The following is a 20355-nucleotide window of genomic DNA, read 5'->3' as shown; positions in this document are numbered from 1 at the left end:
ACGTTGATAAGTACTTTGCCGAACATGGGTACGGTGACGAATTCTTGGGGCCTCCTTCTCAAGAAACCAAAACTGCAAAAGACGACCGCGATCTAGCTGGTACCGCGGAGAAACCCAATTGCAACAGGCGTCGTCTGGCATTCAGTTCTCAGGAGACGCCTCTAGCTGCCGCCTTCACCGAGCCTCATATAGCCGAGGTGCGAAATATTATCAGCCCCAACACACTCAAGAAGGCGGTCTCTGAGCAGAACTCGATCCCATTACAGCAGAAGAAGAAGGGACGGAAACAAAAGAATAACAAGGGCGGTGCGAGCCAGCGGGCACTGAGTATGATCCGTGCTCAGGACGGGCCACCTTCACCTAAGGATATCTTGAGGAGGGTGCATGTGACGGGTAGGCCTTTGCTACCGACTAATCTGCTCAATGCTGCAACCGGTGCTATGCGGAGTCTACATGACAGTGTTCTTTCTTTGGAGAAGCGGCGTCTCTCCGAGAATGATGTGGCATACCCAATTTTTGTGGCCAAGGTGCCAGAGGGCAAGCTCTTTGTGGATAGCGCCATCGGGGGTATGATCGTCCTGCGGTTTGATGACATCTTCGCTATGTTTAACCTTCATCCGCTGCACTACACCTTCATTCGGCTATTTTCGCTGAGTATGGAGATGCGGATCATTAGAGACAAGACCCCGGACATCGTGATAGTCGACCCCTTCTACATGCGTGCCAAGATCTTGGGCAGCGCTGGGGACCGGCAAGTCGCGAGTTCACACCTCGAAGGCGTCATTCAGGCAAACCCAGATAAGGATAACTTCCTCGTGCCTTACTTTCCCGAGTAAGTCATCCAACAGTGAAATAGAAACAACACTACAAATGCAGGATGACAACGCTCGCGATTTCATGACCATCACGAAAGACCGCGGCTTCATCCATGCTCCGTTCCCTGAGTCGAGTCAAAAGTAGTGATGCTATGTAGTTCTGAAATGTCGATTGGCTCATGTTGTAATATTAAACTTTAATGAACTTGTATGTCTCTTTGGTCGCTCAACTTATATGTAATCATGCTATTTATTAGTAGGACCATGAATCGTGCTATTAATGTGTTGCTTTTCTCTTCTGATCTTTTTTTGCATACTTATATATTGCTTATGTATTGTCTATGAATTGCTACTAACGTTTTCTTTGGCTAGTGCATATAGATGTCGTCGTATGTCGTGTACAAGGGTAAGGTTCCCGGAGTCTACAATGACTGGGAGGAGTGTCGGAGACAGGTTCACCGTTTCAGCGGTAACAGTTACAAAGGGTACACCACCAGGGCGGAGGTGGAAGTTAGATACGCGCGCTATCTAGCGGGAGAGAGGAGGGAGCGTTGGAGGAACCGAATGAAGACCAGTTTCATCGCTATGATGCTCATCGTGATGACCGCAGCTCTCTTCTATGTGATGGTAGTTTAGATGATCGATATCGACTTGTAATGTGAAGACAAACTCACTACTCGTAGTCTCGAGACTTGTAATGTTCTAACTTTGTCTGGTATTTTAAATTCAGAGACTAATATGATGAATTGTATTTGGGGACTAATCTTCTATTATATTCGATAAATCTGCTGTTTATATGTTGTGCTATCTATATTCTGTGCAGTAATATGTTTTGTAACCTGTGCAAATATCAGAAAAGAAAAAAAAACTCTAATATTCATACTAGTGGCGCACCACTCTGCACTTTAGTGGCGCACTGCAATAAGCACACCAGTGGCGCATCATCTAGAAGTGCGCCATTAGTAAGCCAGAGCACAAGGGTAAATATGGCCCCTGGGAGGCATACTAATGGCGCACCATGTGATATACTAATGGCTCACTCCCTAGTGCGCCATTAGTATCTGGTATACTAATGGCGCACCAGGGGTGCGCCATTTGTATTTATTACTAATGGCATGATGCTAGTGGTGCACCTGTAGTGCGCCATTAGTAGCCAAAATAGGTGCGCCACTAGCAGGCCTTTTCCTAGTAGTGCCCCCTTAAGATGAATCTCGCCCTCGAGATTCGGGTTGGCTAGAAAATAGGTGCTGGTGGTCCTTCAGTAGGTCTTCCTCTCGTTCCTAGGTGGCTTCATCCTCGGTATGGTGGCTCCACTGAACTTTGCAGCACTTGATAACTTTGTTGCGTGTGACTCGGCTGGCGAACTCGAGAATCTTTACTGGTTTCTCCTGGTAGGTCAAATCACTGTCCAACTGAATCGCTTCCAGTGGCACTGTATCTCTCAGAGGAATATCGGCCATCTCTGTGTGGCACTTCTTCAACTGGGAAATGTGGAACACATCGTGAACTCCTGACAATCCTTCTAGCAATTCCAACTTATAAGCAACTTCTCCCATACGCTCCAAAACTTTGTATGGTCCCACAAAACGTGGTGCTAAATTTCCCTTAACTCTAAAATGCTTAACTCCTCAAAGTGGGGACACATGAAGATACACTCTGTCTCTGACTTCGTAAACTGTCTCTTTGCGTTTAGAATCCGCATAGCTCTTCTACCTGGACTGGGCTACCTTGAGTCTTTCGCGAATCAACTTAACCTTCTCTTCAGACTCTTTAATCAAATCTGGTCCAAACAATTGATGGTATCCAACTTCATCCCATAACAACGGGGTTCTGTACCTCCTTCCATACAAAGCTTCGAAAGGGCCATCTTCAGACTGGCTTGACAACTGTTGTTGTAAGAGAACTCTGCATATGGAGAATTGTCGTCCCAACTAGATCCATAATCTAGCGCACAAGCTCTCAACATGTCCTCCAGAATTTGATTGACTCTCTCGGTCTGTTCATCTGTCTTTGGATGAAAGGTTGTACTAAACTCTAGCGTGGTACCCAAAGTCTCATGCAACTGATTCCAAAATTTTAGGGTAAACTGGGTTCCTCTATTTGATACAATGGTCCTCGGAACTCCATGCAGACATACGATCCTGGTCATGTATATCTTTGCCAACTTAGCACTGGTGTAAGTGGTCTTCACTGGGATGAAATGAGCTACCTTCGTCAACCGATCGACTACAACCCATATTGAGTCATAGCCTGAATGAGTCCTGGGAAAACCCGTGACAAAATCCATGCCTAGCTTATCCCACTTCCATTCGGGTATCGACAATGGATGTATTAATCCTGCTGGCTTCTGATGCTCTGACTTCACTCTCTGACATACATCACATACTGCTACATACTCAGCAATATCTTTCTTCATTCCGGTCCACCAGAAACTATCCTTAAAATCCAGATACATCTTGGTGTTCCCTGGGTGAATTGAATACGGCAAATCATGGGCCTTTTGTAGAATCAACTTCCTGATTTCGAGGTCATTAGGCACATATTCGCGATCCTCAAACCATAAGGTATCATGCTCGTCCTCACGAAATCCTTTAGCCTTTCCTTTGCTCATCCTTTCCTTTATCTCGACAATCTCCTTGTCAGTGTTCTGAGCTTCCCTGATCTTATCCATCAAGGTAGACTGAATTTCCAATGCTTCTACATAGCCTCTCGGAACTATTTCCAAACATAGCTTGTGAATATCCTCTGCTAACTCCTTGGGTAATCCTCCGGTCATGAGTGTATTGACATGACTCTTGCGACTCAACGCATCGGCAACTACATTAGCCTTTCTGGGATGATAATGCAACTTCATATCATAATCCTTGATGAGCTCCAACCACCTCCTCTGCCTGAGATTCAACTCCTTCTGCGTGAAGATATACTTCAAACTCTTGTGATCCGTGTACACCTCACAATGGTTTCCAATGAGAAAATGCCCCATGTCTTCAATGCATGCACTATGGCTGCTAGCTCCAAATCATGTGTAGCATAATTTAGCACATGGGGTTTAAGCTGTCGTGAGACATATGAAACAACTCTTCCCTCATGCATAAGAAATGCTCCAAGTCCTCGATGAGAAGCATCACAATACACTTGATAATCCTTGCGTTGATCTGGAAGAATCAACACTGGGGCTGTAACCAAACGTTTCTTCAACTCCTGAAAACTGGCCACATTTATCAGTCCATTTGAACTTGTTGTCCTTCTTCAACAACTCCGTCACGGGCTTTGCAATCTTAGAGAAATTCTCAATGAACCTCCTGTAGTATCCTGCGAGTCCAAGAAAACTCTGGATCTCTCCAACTGATGTGGGTGATTCCCATTTAGTCACAGTGACAACCTTGGTGGGGTCTACTGCTATTCCTTCTCCGGATATAACATGTCCGAGGAATCCAACTTCCTTCAACCAAAACTCACACTTGCTGAACATGGCATATAACTGATGTTCTCTAAGCTTCCCAAGTACCAAACGCAAATGCTCCTTATGCTCCTCTTCATCCTTTGAGTAGACCAGAATATCATCAATGAACACCACGACGAACTTGTCCAAAAACTCCATAAACACCTTGTTCGTCATGTTCATGAAATAGGCAGGCGCATTAGTCAGACCAAATGACATAATGGTATACTCATATAGCCCGTACCTTGTGGTAAAAGCCGTCTTAGGTATATCTGCTCTTGAATCTTCAGCTGGTGGTATCCTGATCGCAGATCGATCTTTGAAAATACTTTGGCTCCTTGCAACTGGTCAAACAAATCATTGATCATCGGCAGTGGGTACTTGTTCTTGATCATCACTTCATTCTATCCATGATAATCAACAACCATCCTGAACGATCCATCCTTCTTCTCCACTAGAAGCACTGGTGATTCCCAAGGTGACGAACTTGGGCGGATATAGCCTTTATCCAGTAAATCCTTAATGTGCTTCTTAATTTCTTCCAAATCCTTTGCGGGCATCCGATACGGTCTCTTAGATATTGGCCCTGTGCCTGGCAAAAGCTCAATCAAAAACTCAATGTATCTATCCGGTGGCATGCCTGGCAACTCCTATGGAAATACATCAGGGAAATCCTTCACCACGGGTACTTCCTCCTGTACAACTCCTGATAAGGAATTCACTTGAGTCCTCTTCGGCACATGCCGAGATACATAATTAATCCTTCTTCCTTCTGGGATGGTGAGCAAAATTGACTTATTGGTGCAGTCAATGTTCCCTCCATACTTTGATAACCAATCCATGCCTAATATTACATCCAGTCCTTGCGATTCCAATAATATTTAGGTCTGAGGGGAACACGTAGTTACCAATAGGCTAGCCACATACTCAGCTCCTGGCGAGGTTACTAACATGGGTGACCTAAGGGCTTGGTTGGCAGGTTATACTTATCCACAAATCCCCTTGATATGTGTGAATGCGATGCACCAGTATCAAAAAGAACAATTGCAGTAAATGACTTAACCAAAAACTTACCTATAACTGCATCGGGTTGCGCTTCAACCTCCTCCGCGCTAACGTGGTTCACTTGTCCCCTGTTGAAAGGGTTGGGCTTCTTCCCAGAGCTTCCATTGCCATTTCCATTCTTTGCTTCAGAACACTCCATGGTGTAATGTCCATTCTTCCCGCACTTGAAACAAGTAATGTGACTTAGATCCTTCTTGCGGGCGTTGCTGGGTTGGAACGGTTCTCGCCATTGCTTCCTCCATTCCCATTCCCATCCTTGGGGCCACTATGGTTATGCGAACTTCCTCCATTTGAATTATGGCCTCCATGGTTGTGGTGAATGTGTCCTCCCGAGTTCGGGGCAAAACGGGGCCTCTGCTGAGCTCCTGAATTATACTTCCCTTGTCCATACTTCCTCTTGCGGTTGTCAATCTGCTGCCGCTTCCCTTCAATCATGAGAGCTCTATCTACCAACTCCTGGTAGTTGTTGAAGGTTGCCACCCGCAACTGCATGCTTAGCTCATCATTCAGTCCTTCCAAAAACTTCTCCTGCTTGGCAGCATCTGTAGTGACATCATCTGGGGCATAACGTGCTAACTTACTAAACTCATCCACATACTGGCCCACTGTGCGTCCTCCTTGGTGCAAATTGCGAAACACACGCTTCTTCATGGCCATAGCTCCTATTGAAACATGGGTAGTATGGAAAGCCTGTTGGAACTAGCCCCATGTGACAGTGTCGATGGGGTAAGTGGCTGTGAAATTCTCCCACCATGATGTTGCGGGTCCATCAAGCTGATGTGTGGCAAAGCGCACTCTCTCCGCATCTGTGCATCCTGAAGTGGTCAACTCCCTTCCAATCTTGTGGAGCCAACCATCTACAACAATCGGCCCGGTGCTACTAGAGAACACCGGTTTATTCAGCCTTAGAAAACGGGCTAAGTGATCAACAGGTGGTGGTGGTGGTGGGTTGTTGTTGTTGTTGTTGTTGTTGTTCCCCTGGTTCTGATTCCGGACTAGTAGTTGCATCAGGGTATTCTGCTGGTGGATCAACTGAGGGAGCTCCGGTGGGAAAGCAAATCCATTGTCACGTCTCGGAGGCATCTGAGGGGCTTAGAAAAGGTGAGAAAATAGAATAGAATAAGGTCTAGAGGGAAAACACTACCCATACGCACATGAGACAAACACAATCATATCACTTCAATCAATTCACACAAGGGCATACAATCGGTCTAACTATCATTACAAAAGTGCTCGGACTATACTATACACATGGGGGAATACTACTATTGATATGGTGGTCGACTAGAAGTTTTAATCGGTGGAAGACTCCATGATATCTGCTCCAGCTTCATCAACATAGTCATCATCGCTGTCGTCGGGGTCTAAGTCGGTGTCGTCGATGATGATGTAGTGCTCCAAACGAATGTCCTTGGAATCATTTTCATCTCCTCCTGGTGCAGGGTCTCCCATGAATACTCCTAGCTTCCTTGTCAGATCGTCATTCTTCTCCACGAGTATCTTCATTTCCTCCTCATATCCGTCGCGTGTAGACTTGAGTTTTCCTCCAGCTTCGTGTTCCTAATCATTGCCTTCTTAAGATCAATCATGCCTACGCACATCTAGTTCTCCTGGCGACGAATGTGTTGGGTTAACTCCTGGATGAAAGCTGCAATTGACCTATCCCTCCTGGTACTGATCATCTCCCATTGCTCATCTCGGCACCCACAAATCTGGTAGATAGTATCCTTGAGATCATTGTGGTAAACTTCTCCGATGCGTCCCATGGTGATGTGGGATACCATGCTCTTTCCGAGACTCCAGGTTGGTGCGTCACAGGAAAACTCTATCGACTCAGTGACTGGCATGAACGTCCTTCCTGGAACTTGAACTCGAATCATCCAACACTTCTTTTCTGGTAAAGTGGCGATGTAGGTCCCGGTGAAGCTTGGTATTCCGATGTTCAGGTACCTAGTAACTTCCTTCAAGCGTCGTCCAAAAGGAGTGTCTTCATCCGGTTGTGTGAACTTGTTCCTTGCATCCGCCATCCTATAGAGTAGAAAAGGGAGAGGAGTCAGAAATGAGAAGAGAGTAGTGATCTAGGGTTTTAGCTCAGTGGTCGTGTCCTACAGTCAGCGTGTGCTCTGATACCATCTTGTAGCGACCAGACATCAAACAGTCTAGTCTTTGTGCATCAGTGTCATCCCTAGATTGGTAATGCTGACACGCACAGTACATGAGGGTTTATAACAGAGTTTCCGTCACACACTTATTACATCGAAATGTCTCAAAAGAGAACTTATTACAATAATATGGCTTAAGGCCATCTAAAAACGATAACAGTAGAAGGCTTGGAAGATAAAGTGAGTCCATCAACTCCAACGGCATAGTTGAGTGAACGACAACGACCTATGGCACCTGACTCATCGTCTGAAAAGTCTGCAACATGAAATATTGCAGCCCGAAATGGGTCAGCACATGGAATATGCTGGCAAAGTAACACATAAGAGTAATGAATAGAATGATTGCTATCACTACATGCATATATGGCTGGTGGGAAGCTCTATGGTTACAGTTTTTCATAAAGCCAAATTTTCCCTACAACAAAGGAATAAATTTTATTTAACTATCGTGGTGGTTGATAAACATTGAGAAGGTCCCTCCAATTCAATCCCAATTAAGCATCATCATTAACACAATCAAATTAATTTAGAGTGATGAGATCAACATGATAATCCAAGAACCAGATACTCAAGATGTCCATAACCGGGGACACGGCTAACCATGATTAGTTTATACACTCTGCAGAGGTTTGCGCACTTTTCCACACAAGACTCAAACACATCCATGATCGGAGATTGGAGACATAGTCTTTCTGAAGCATTAACTATCTACTCTGGGTAGACAGTACTACCTATAACCCACTACATCTGCTAGCCTACCTCTTCAAGAGCTTCACGCAACTTACTCAACTATGCCAGAGCCCATAGTGGCTGCACACGGAAGTTTCTAGCATGAATAATCTTATGATCCCTTTGAGCTTGGGTGGCGAACCGTAGGATAATCACACAGGTACTCCAGGATATCCTAGAACAACACTGGATTCTCTAGGTGCCCTGACAACCACTGGGTACTCCAGCGTGCCTCAACCAATCCACCCAGATGTGTATTTACGTATCCTCCTTAATTTATCCATTAATTAACAATACTCACATCTGTCATGGATACACTCACCCAATCCACGTCTACGAGCATAGCATAGCAATATAAGCATAAACATAGAAGTAACTCCCAAAGATTAGATAATAAAAGGACAATAGGTTCTACCTCATCATCTACTACCCAAACCCACATGTTAAACAAATCCTAACCATGCAATGTTTGAGGGTTGATCTAATGCATAAAACTTGGTAGTAAAGAGGTATGATCAAAGTGTTGCTTGCCTTGCTGATGATCCGTAAAACCTAGAGACTCGTAGTAGCATGCTTCGCACTCCGGGTACTCTATCACAGACAAACAATAACATACATAAGCACTCAACTAGAAGCATGGGTAAACTCAAATAAGAGATCAAACCAGAAAGTTCAACTGAATAACTCCGGTTTGCAAAAAGAATCAAATCAAACGGAGCAACGAAACTCAAACTACGAAAGAAACAAGATCCATTTACTATTCTGGACTAAAGTAAAATTTTACAGTACCAAAACCTTGTTAAAGTTGGTTAAACAGAAAGAGGGCTTCGAGACGAAGATCTAGGCGCTTGAATCACCAGAATCGGATAAACGAGCGAAAAGATAAACTAAAACGAAGATCAGGGTAGAAATCGCGATCGAAAATAATCGCGGAAAAACCCTGGAAAATAAAACGCGACGAACAGGCTAACGAATGAACATTCACTGTCTGCGGCTAACGGATGAATAGCATTCGTTAAAACGAACGTACGGACGAACGTCCGCTATTTAACTAAACCGGAAAAAACGAACCGATCTTAAAAAATAAACCTAGGGTTTCTAAAAAAACCGAACGGTTTTTCCAAGAAAACCGGTGGCGGTGGCGGCTATACCTCCGACGAGGTCGGCGGCGGCGGGCGGCGCCTCCTATAGCGGAGGGGCGGTCGGTGGCGGCGGTGGCTCCTCCGGAGGCAGTAGGCGTCGGCGGGCGAGGCGACAGGGTGGCGGTGACGACAGATCAGGGCGGCGGCGGCGCTAGGGTTTGGGCGGGGTGGCAGGATGGGCTGGCTGCAGGGTCGGGCCGCGGCCTTTAAAGGGCCGGCCGGGTATAGTGTCCAGGTTGGATACGGCCCGGTAAGGTGGTAACTTTAAAAAAAACAATCCTGACACAGAAAAACTAATAAAAGAAATACTAAACAGACTCCAAAAATCCTGAAATAAATTTTTGCGGTCCTCTAATAATATTGCGGACAAAGTGAACATTTATTTGGGCCTCTAATGCAATCTTGAAAACACAGTTTTTTCCTAATTGAAATAAAATAGCAACAAAACTCCGAATAAAATTCTTATTTGATTTTAATATTTTTCCTCCAATATTTCTTTATTTTGGAGAAGTCATTTTATCCCCTCTCTTTTATTTTCATATAATAAATATTCAAAGAGAAAATAATTAAAACCAAATGATCCTCTTTTCAAAGTTTGAGAAAACTCAAATATGAAAATAACGAAATCCCCAACTCTCTTCGCGGGTCCTTGAGTTGCGCAGAATTTCTATGATCAATCAAAATGCAATAAAATATGATATGCAATGATGATCTAATGTATAACATCCCAATTTGAAAATTTGGGATGTTACAATAAGGAATATGCTTCTTTTCATTTGATGTATGTTTCATCACTTGTTAGTGACCCTCCTTTACCCTTTTTTGTGCAAACAGATATATACATTTCACGCTTGATCTTAGTTGAGCTGCACAAAATGATATCCAAATTATAGTTGGACATTCCACGAGCTTCACGACCAACCTTGATGTTGCTCAATTTCATTGCAACTAATGAAGAAGAAGTTGCTAGCTCACGAGACCAAGTACTTGCTAACTCCATGGTGCAAACATTGCTTCACTACAAGAAATATGTCAACTAGCGACCTTTTGTCAGTGACCCTGGAGGAATTGGTCATAGATCTATGGCCATTTGAGACCAATTGGTCAAAAGCTGTTCGGGGGGCTCCAAACCCTAAACCATTGCGACCATTTTGGTCAGAAAGGTCGTAATTTCCTTACACCAAATGGTCACAAAGCAAATAGGGCTAGCCGCTGCCTTATTTCTAGTTATTAACGACCAAAATAGATGGTCATAGCCTTGTAGATTGTGGTTGGTTGTGATGACTAGGCGCCACCTCATCAGCTTTGCCTATGTGTCATGTTCATGTGGCAGTTTTTGCCCTAGGTTGTGAAGGAACCTATATTTTTGTCATTCCAAAAATTCCCAAAAAAATCTCATAAATTGTTTGGATCATATCTTCATCAAATATGTCAAAAACCTTCCTTGCCTAGTTCAAAAATAGCTCAACAATATTCATTTTCCTATTATGTTAAGAGCAGCAGTTTGTGAAGGAAGTACCACTTTGGCATGTCCAAATAGTATCCATTTTCTATAGTGCTTTCCTATGCCCAAATAACCATCCTCCACCAAATGCCAGCTCAATCCATTCATTATTTTGAGCCGAGCTTCAACATTTGTAGTTATGTCCAGTGTGGTAGTTTGCAAAGCAAGTACCACCTAGGCTCCTCCTTTTTAGGTGAAAATTTGTGAAGATGGTCTTCTTAGTAACTGATCATCCTCAGCCAAAACTCACACCCATTAGCCATGTACATTTCCTGTACCGCTAATCAAACACTTGGCTGCTAATTTATGTTTGAGCATCGTTCGGTCTTCTCGTGAGAATGTTATGTTGTAATTTCCTTCCTAGCACCTACGTGGGCAGTGCCCAACCCACTAGACCTAGCACCGTTCCTAGCTAATGCTTGAATCTTGGAATTTTTTTGGTGTTTCTATGATTAAATAGGAACTTATGTAACTAGAAATTATTTTTGGAAAAAATAAATAGCAAACTATGAGGCAGCTGCAGTTCAAATTTGACCCGCTTCCAACTGAATCGGCAGAAATTTGTCTTTTTCACGAGAGGTGGATCAAAACTTTTTGCACACAACCATTTGGTCAATTGTGCATTAAATATGTCCTAGTATTTTAGAAAATTGATTTGGTCCAATTTTGCAACAATTATTTGGTAGGTCCTTCACAAAAAAAAATCATTTCAGGCACTCAGAAAATGGAAAATGGTTTTTTCGTCCAAAGAAAATGAAAACTTCCTTAGGAAACATTGTTTGCAATTACAATATGCACCCTTGTGCACAATATGAGATTATTTGAACAAACTATGCCATGAATGTGGCCATAAGATTGATCATTTGGCTTGAAAGCCGTGAATCTTCAGAGATGACAGCTCATTTCTGAGAACACTTTTTTAAAATAATTGCCGTATTACAAGTTTGTTATTTTTCCTGGAAACTTGGCCACATATAATGACACAATGCAAAGGTTTCCCAATTTTTTCATTTTTTTTGAATTTTTTATGCCCGTTTCAAAATGCGGTCAAAACGGCGGGAATGATCGTTCCTAGCTAATGCTTGAATCTTGGAATTTTTTTGTTGTTACTCTGATTAAATAGATACTTTTGTACCTATAAATGATTTTTGGAAAAAATAAATAACAAACAATGAGGACGCTGCAGTTCAAATTTGACCCGTTTCCTACTAAATGAGCAGGAATTTGTCTTTTTCATGAGAGGTGGATCAAAAATTTTGACACCCAATCATTTGGTCAATTGTGCATTAAATATGTCCTAGTATTTTAGAAAATTGATTTGGTACAATTTTGCAACAAATATATGGTAGGTCCTTCACAAAAAATTCATTTTGGGCACTCAGAAAATGATTAAAAATAGCTAGAAAGATCAGAAATGCATAGAAATTGGTCCTTATCAATAAAATGTGGTCTAACTCTAGTGAAAATTTGTGTGATGCCATTTTGCAAAATATTTTTGATAGCTATTTCGCAAAAGCCCTCTATTTTTAGTACTTAGACACTTTTTTAAATCACTGTTTTTTCGAACCAATCATGACTCTTCCCACGGATCGATGACATGGCGCCCATCCATCCATCCATCCATCTCTCCATCCCACATCCATCCATCCATCTATCTACAGAAAAATAGAAAATAAAATGAAAAAGAGATACCCCCACCCGCAGCCCAAACCCTAGGTCAGATCCCATTGACTCCCCCCATCGCACCCCTCCTCCTCGCAGCCGCCGCCACCTCCTCCCTCGATCCAGTCCTCTCCCCGGCCTCCTTTCCCCGATCCAGTCCTCTCCCCACCGCTCCCACCCACCGCCGACCTTGCAGCCCTCCTCACCATCGCCGCCGACCTCGTCTCCCTCCCTCCCCACCGCTCTCCCACCAGGCGCTCTTCGCGGCCCTCCGATCCGCGGACGCCGAGGCCGTGCGCCGCCTCCTGGCCGGCGCCAAGGAGTCCGCGCTCTACGTCGTGGAGGACACCGAGGCCATGCACCGGTCGACGGCAAGGACGCCTCCCCTCCTCCCCATCCCCGTCCCCCGCCCCCACCCGCCGGGCCCGCGCTCCCCGGCAACGCGGAGGAGTACGTGCACGGCTCCATCGAGGCCTCCCTCGGCCTCCCCGTGCCCGACCGCTCGCTCCGCGCCAAGCTCGCCGCCTCCGAGGACCTGCGCCGCCGCCTCCAGGACCGTGTCTTCACGCTCGAGGAGGACCTCCACGCCGCCGCCCGCCGCATCGACCTCCTCAGGGTCAGTCCCCCCTTTCCCCCTTCCCCCATCCATTCCGATGTGGTGGTTACTCGCGCACTCAAGATGTTCGACGGAATGCCTGACGGATCGGAACGGCCCCGTGCAGAACGAGTTGGCGATGAACGCGGAGGGGATCCAGTGGTGCGTGGAGGAGAAGGAGGCCGTGGCGGCCGCGCGCGACCAGCTCGCCACCCACGCCGCCAGGCTCGAGAAGGAGTGCGTCCTCTACAAGCATGACCTAGAGCGTGCCATGGAGTCCTGCGACGAGCTCGCCAGGGAGAGCGACGACCTGCGCAAGTGCCTCCGGGACGCCCCCGACGTCAGTAACACCCCTTTCCTCGCTGTCAGATAACCTGCATATCTTTCAGATAACTTGCGCACATTTCATCATCTGCACTGCACAGATACAACAGGAACCACTATTGTTCCAATCCTTCCCCTGAATCTAGCATATGGAGGAGCAAATCTACTAGTTTCTACTTGATATTGACCCCGATTCGATGCGACCAAGCCCCTGAAACCACACATCCAGCCTGCAGTCTAGTTTAAAATATCCATTTTCTATGTCTGCTCTTGTGACTTCTTCCCATTGGGAAACTTGGTTCGCTAGCTGCCCATATCAGTTGATGAATCATATATATACTATCCACGGTTTTTAATCAGTTGATGGTGCATATTCAGTTTCACTGATTTTGTTACAGTACTGTACATGGCTTAGTTTTTGGTCTGGCAACTCAACTGTGCAGATGATTTGGCATTTGATCATGGACAGGTTACCGCACTGAACAATGAAGTGGAAGCCCTACAGAGGGACAAGGAGATACTGAGGACCAATCTAAACAAAGCAGAGGAGGAAACCCTACCGCTCGCCGCTCTCCATGCGCCGCCTCTCCAACTTTGCCGTGAAGGGAAAGGTATGCGCACCCATACTTTGCCGTGAGACATTACTGTCTGTTTGCTCGTAATCTAGTTGTAAGGTTCCCAATGATGAATTAACCATGATAATACTGATACTATCTGACGAGCAATATATTATTACCGAGGGAACCATTTACTTAGTGCTGCTTTTTTGACTTCCAAAAACAATGAATTAACATTTGCTTTGCTTAATTTTTCTCAGTTTAGCTTACGAATCTCTTGTCTGTGCATTTTTTGCTGCCAGAAGGGATCTTGATAGGTTGCAACTAGGAGTAAAATATGCGTCCAAACTGATCGTCTGGTGCGAAAATCAACGACTAAGATCCACTTCAGCTTGGTAGTGACCTGTGAGAGATCTGTGGTGGTAAGTGGCATGTGTCTGATCCCTGGGCATCTGTTCATTTCTGATGTTTGATCCTGGCTGTCGGTTGCCTATCGGGATGGCGGATTCTTTTCGATTGTTATGGTAGGGAACTCCTTCGTCCCTAACTTCAGTATGCAAACTGATTATCTATCTTTTGCAAACTGATTATCTATCTAGAAAATGTTGTAGTTGTGGTACTACATGATCTTACTAATGCTGTCTTTTTTTACTCTTGTAAACCGAGCCCTTGCGTTGCGTCTGCAAGAAGTAGTGCTACTGCTTGTTCATAATGGCTGATTGCTTGCTGAATCTTGTTTTGCAAACTGAGAAGATTTAGAATGATGCATTTCCGCTGCTAGTGATTTCTTCAGTCTGACCTGATTAGTAAGTGCTTGTACTAATCTCTGCCATGTGTTTGTAACAATGCAAGTTTGGCTTCCAGATGAGATCTGGCTTTCAGATTCTTCTGAAACTGAACGCATCTATGTTTGGCCATTTGTACTATATCTTTCTGTACCGAACACTGCCATGTTTGGCAAACTGATGATACGTGTATCTTTGTTGAACTCTGGTTATCTGCAAGTAGTAGTGCTCCTCTTTTGGTTTCCTTAGTTGCTTTATGCATAAGAATAGGCTGATAAGAACAGAACATTGATACTTTGCATGCTATTAGCTGAATGGATGGCTGTGGTAGTAGAATGGTATTATTGTTTAGGTGGAATTTGGTGTAGTGAAGTTTTTTGCACGACTCGCACTTGTCAAAAGCATGATTGTATTGTGAGCCAATAGTTTCTTGGAGTCTTCTTAGAGCTTGCTGGCATTAGGATCGACCCCTAGCTGCTTGTGTATTTGTTTATTATTTTGTTCAATATTCTTTTCCTAGTTGTTGTATGTTTGAGGATATTGCTTTCATTCTGTATTCACAGCCATGATAATGATCATTTCCTGTCTTTTACAGAGGCTCAAGAAGTTGGAAAAAGGGAACGCTTCATCTTTGTAGCTAATTATATGTTCCTGGATGATGTAAATGGCTGTTATAGTATTTCATAGCAGCACTTTTGTAGTTGTTCTAAATTCCTGGATGATGTGAACTATGGCATGATTGTAATATATATAATATACTCATTTTGATAGCCATTTATGAAAATTTGTGTGATTGGGGCTCTCTGGACCAAAATATTGGTTACTTTATTGTTGATACTTTATTGTTGATATGTCGGAAATGAAACATATACTATTTGGGCCCTAAAAGGGACACAAATCAAACAATTCAGGAAAAATGAACAAAATTACTAAAAGAATCAATTGTGAAAAGGCGATGGCTAAGTAAATAAAAAGGCTTAGGCCCAAAAACGAAATAGATCACAAAAAGGCCACGATCCATGAAATAAAAAAGCCAAATTGTTGGGCCAGGCCCATGTAGCTAGAGAAAATTAATAGCGAAAAAATATACAGTAAAAAGGCCGAATTGTTGGGCTAGGCCCATGTAGAATACCGAATTGGACCGGGCTGAATCTTGTGCCACATCAGCTTGCCACGCTGGATGCCTACGTGGACTGGGGAGGCTTCTAGTGACCAAAACGCCACAGTAGGAATATTTTGGTCGTAAACATCCACGACCTTCTCACAGAGAAGGTCGCTATAGTCAGTTTACGACCCTCAGCTTTTGACCTTCTGTTTTTGGTCACAAAAAGGTCGCAAATGAAAAACTATGACCTTCCAGTGACCAATAGTGGAGGTCACAAGATAGCATATTTCTTGTAGTGCTTCATTCTAAGTGAACTGCACAAAAGGTCCCATGAATTGAATCGTCCATGTTTGTGACTAGTGTCATCCCTTCTACGAGAGCGTTGACTGCAAATATGGTTTCCATCATGAGGTATGTTCCTTTTTGGTCTGACCGTTTGCCAAATATCCTGCATGTTGCTCTTGTGCTACTGTTTTGGCACTGACATGATAAAGCAGTAATGTTATTATTTTGCACCTTAATCTAGTGGCACTATTAATTTGAGGCAATGTTTTAGCACAGCTAGTCCAATTGACTTTTTTAAATCAAAAGAGGTGGTTTCCTCCGATTTGATTAAAGAAACCTAACCATAGAGAACCATTATCCGACAACATGTCAGTGTAAATGAGCAGTTATGGAACTACTACTAGAACAGGCTAACTACTAGCAGGAGAGAAGTTCACCACATAAGCTAGGCAGGTAGGGGGACGCAGCCCGAGCTAAACCAAGTTTGGATTACAACCCAAAAGCTACCACAGAAACATTAGGGAGGAAGATAGGGACTGAAAGAGCCAGCTTCAGCATCCCAGTCTAAGCACCCCCGGCCTCCATCCTTGCGACTAACATTACACCTCACTTGCCACCTGCTTGACCCTAGTGCCACTGGTAAAATGAAGTAATAATACAGTTAAAATAGAGCTACTTCCCTCTCTATCATTTCATTTCCTATGTAAATAAAGAAAGTGTTTATCTTTGTTAGTATATGTTTCATCAAGTAGTCTCATTGTCAATATTTAAGTTTTTCTCCAACTAGGCTGCTTAATTTTAGTTGAACTGCACAAAAATAGAGATTGGAATATATCAAGGCCCGTCCTTGTACTACCGATGTACACTGATGTTCATCAGTCACTACTAGGGAAAAACCTAGCAATAGCGCCAGTTTTAGGTATAGCAGTAGCGCGGGGTTACCTGCTACTGATATGGCGCTACAGCTAAAGTGTATCAGTAGCGTGTGTTTGAACGCGCTAAAGCTATACCTGCTTAGCAGTAGCGCTTTTGGTAGAGAGCGCTACTGGTAGTTACTAGCAGCGCGCCACTCTACCCGCGCTACTACTATTATTACATATTTCTTTTTTTATGTCATATTCATATGCCATTATACAAGTTTTCATACAATAGCAATTTAGAGATTGTTTTTACATCAGAATGAGTTATTACATCATTGGATGAAAGAACCGTGGATTAGTTTCAAGTGCATGGATCCAAAGTGACCAATGGTCACTTTGGATCCATCCACTTGAAACTAAACCGAGGTTCTTTCCCCCAATGACATAATAACTCATCATCATAATATCGTTAACAACTTATCGTCATAATACATCATTGTCATGTAACCACTCCTCGTAATCATCATTTTTGTCCATGAGACATCATATAACAACTTGGTCACATATAAAAACATTGTAGTCATATATAATCAACTCTAAAACATTGTAGCACATATAAAAAGTTCTCATCATCATCATAGTCATATATAATCAACACTAACTAATTGTTCTTAGTACGTAGGACCTACTCGTGCTGCTCTCTCTCAGGTAAAATAACATAAAACATGTGTAGCACTCCTGCTTCATCATATTGGAGAATGCAGATGAACATGTCTCCTAATTGTGGGATGCGCCTCTAATTGTTGCCCCCTAGTACTTCTCTGCTGTGATCCTTCACAATTTTGCTCCAGTCTTTGACTATTAAGAGTTGCTCACTTTGAGAAATGATGAATGCACTCATGTGCAATGCAGGATAGCTTGGCCGTAAGCTAACCATTGTCATGCAACCTTTATACTCGATCCAACGAGGCACAACACTCATCGGGAGTCCCTATTGAAGAACATCTTAGTAACATACTTATCAATAAAATTTACCTTAAAAAGTAATGTATACCAAAGATGCACTGACAAATAGTAAAAATCTTACCATCCTTCCTAAATAGATGTGACCATAGTTCAATACGCACACTAGTGCTCGCACATTTTGAGTACTAATATCTTGAAGTCCAGGAAAATAACATGTCTTGATAGTATCAAGATCCTCAAGCCATGAAACATAATGACTTATCTCCTCGCAGTTTAGTTCAGCCCTGGGACAGTAGTACGTGCTGCCTACCAAGCGTCGGACATGTTTCTTGAATGGAAATAAGTTGTCAACAGAAATTAGTTTTCAACTATTTTTAAATAAACAATATAAATTACTTAATAAATATGGTTGAGAAACTCACATAATGTTAGAACTGGAGGCCTCTACACATCGACCCAGATGTCGATATTACCTTCAATTTCATCTTCTAGACGAATATCAAAGGTGATAAGCATATTTGGCTGAAATGCATATGCCTTGCATAGTGCTCCCCAATTTTTGCATTCAAAGTGGGAGTAGTACTCTGTATTGTATAATTTTACGGCAAAAGTATAACCATGCTCGGTCCTCAAATGAACTCTCTTTACCTCCATACTTTCCATAGTACTAGAACCAACCTTATCCAAGACATACATTCTTGCGTGGCGGGTGATACGCTAGTAGAATTGTAAAAAAATAAAATTATAAGTTGAAGCAAAAGAAGCAGAAGCCATGCTTAATTACGAAAAAAAGACTTGTCATTTGTGACTTATTGTATCCACTGTGAAGGTCTCATCCAGCATGATACTGAAGCGCCTACCACTACCTAGGTGAGGCCTATCGCACAGGCCACGCTCGTCTTCGTAGTATTCACACATACCGAATTCCCTTTTGTTGTCAGACATTTCCTATAAATAAACAAAATATATTGACCACTTACTACAAATAAACCAGTTCTATTAAGAACTTTACACAAAGATCACTATTACTCAACACAAAGATCACTATTACTCAATATGCAATGGGTTGACTTTAGGTCTGTCAAGTCTTCCTTCCTAAACTCTCATCTCACGTATATGGTGGGCACTCCCTCTCTGATATTACGACCATCGGTGATGGTCGCTACTCCTCCTTTCCCTAGTGCATTACAAATATCTAGCACAAGGAAAAGAAGGAGAAGTGACCCCCACAACAAGAGCCGGCATTCTTCTTCTCTCATATATGGTGGACACTCCCTCACTGATTTTTTGACCGTCGAAGATGGTCGCTTCTCCTTCTTCCCATAGTGCATAACAAAGGTCTAGCACAAAGAGAAGAAGGAGAAGCGACCCCCACGACAATATTCGGCATTCTTCTTCTCTCATATATGTTGGAGACTCTCCCTCACTAATTTTTTGACTGTCATGTATGGAGCCCCGACAGACTTAAAGTCCACTCGAAATGTCGTTTAATTCTCTTTCTAGCAAATCTGGGGCACTCGATATTTCCTACATATTCTAGCACAAGTCATGCTTAAATTCACGGAAAAATCCGACATGACCTTTGCTAAAATAGGACATATCGAGCACCTGAAATTTGTCGGAATGGAAATGAATCAAGACTCCAGCAAAACATAGGCCACTCGAAAATGAATCAACACTTCGCACATAAGCATAAACTGGTACTCATTGCATTTCAACGGTTCAATATTGACAAAAACAATTCAATATATGTTATAACCCGAACATTTCATTTGGTTAAGAAGCATAACTAAATACCCTAGTTCTACTCTATTCAACATCGAAGAGTGGAGAAGGAGGAGGTGGACTTTTAGCTCACCGACTCGGGTGTAGAGGAACTAGAGGTAGCCCGGATGACGATTACTCCAAGGAGACACGACTCTACAAAGCCTGCATATTCCACCGACTAAAACTTTAATTAGATCATCAAATCTCATATAGCATTCTTTGATGACAAAGTGATAATGACATAAATTCAACTAGTTCTATTAATTCAACTAGTTCAACTAAGTACTAAAAATAAACTAGTTCTATTAACTTTCTTACTAAAAATAAACTAGTTCTATACTAAAATTTTAATTAGATTATCAAATCTCATATACCTAATTTTCTTACGAAAAATAAACTAGTTCTATTAATTCAACCAGTTCAACTAAGCACTTACTATAAATAAAATAATCAATTTTCTTACTAATTCAACTAGTTCTATTAAGCACTTCCTAAATAAACTATTTCCATTAAACACCTACAAAAAAACAGTAACAAAACTACATTATACAAGAATAGTAAAAAATAGTTTAGGGTTTAGGAGAGATGGA

The 20355-nt window shown here is 42.9% G+C and overlaps 1 non-coding gene across 1 annotated transcript; it reads left to right on the top strand.

The window, feature by feature from the left end:
- The first annotated feature begins 14114 nt into the window (after positions 1 to 14114).
- Positions 14115 to 14186, top strand: LOC123163458 (small nucleolar RNA snoR53Y). Its single transcript, XR_006481911.1, has one exon. It is a non-coding gene; the product is annotated as a small nucleolar RNA snoR53Y (small nucleolar RNA).
- Positions 14187 to 20355: the final 6169 nt, after the last annotated feature.

Source organism: Triticum aestivum, chromosome 7B, assembly GCF_018294505.1.
Source record: "Triticum aestivum cultivar Chinese Spring chromosome 7B, IWGSC CS RefSeq v2.1, whole genome shotgun sequence".
Lineage (NCBI taxonomy): Eukaryota > Viridiplantae > Streptophyta > Magnoliopsida > Poales > Poaceae > Triticum > Triticum aestivum.
This window is presented reverse-complemented; position numbering and strand designations above follow the sequence as displayed.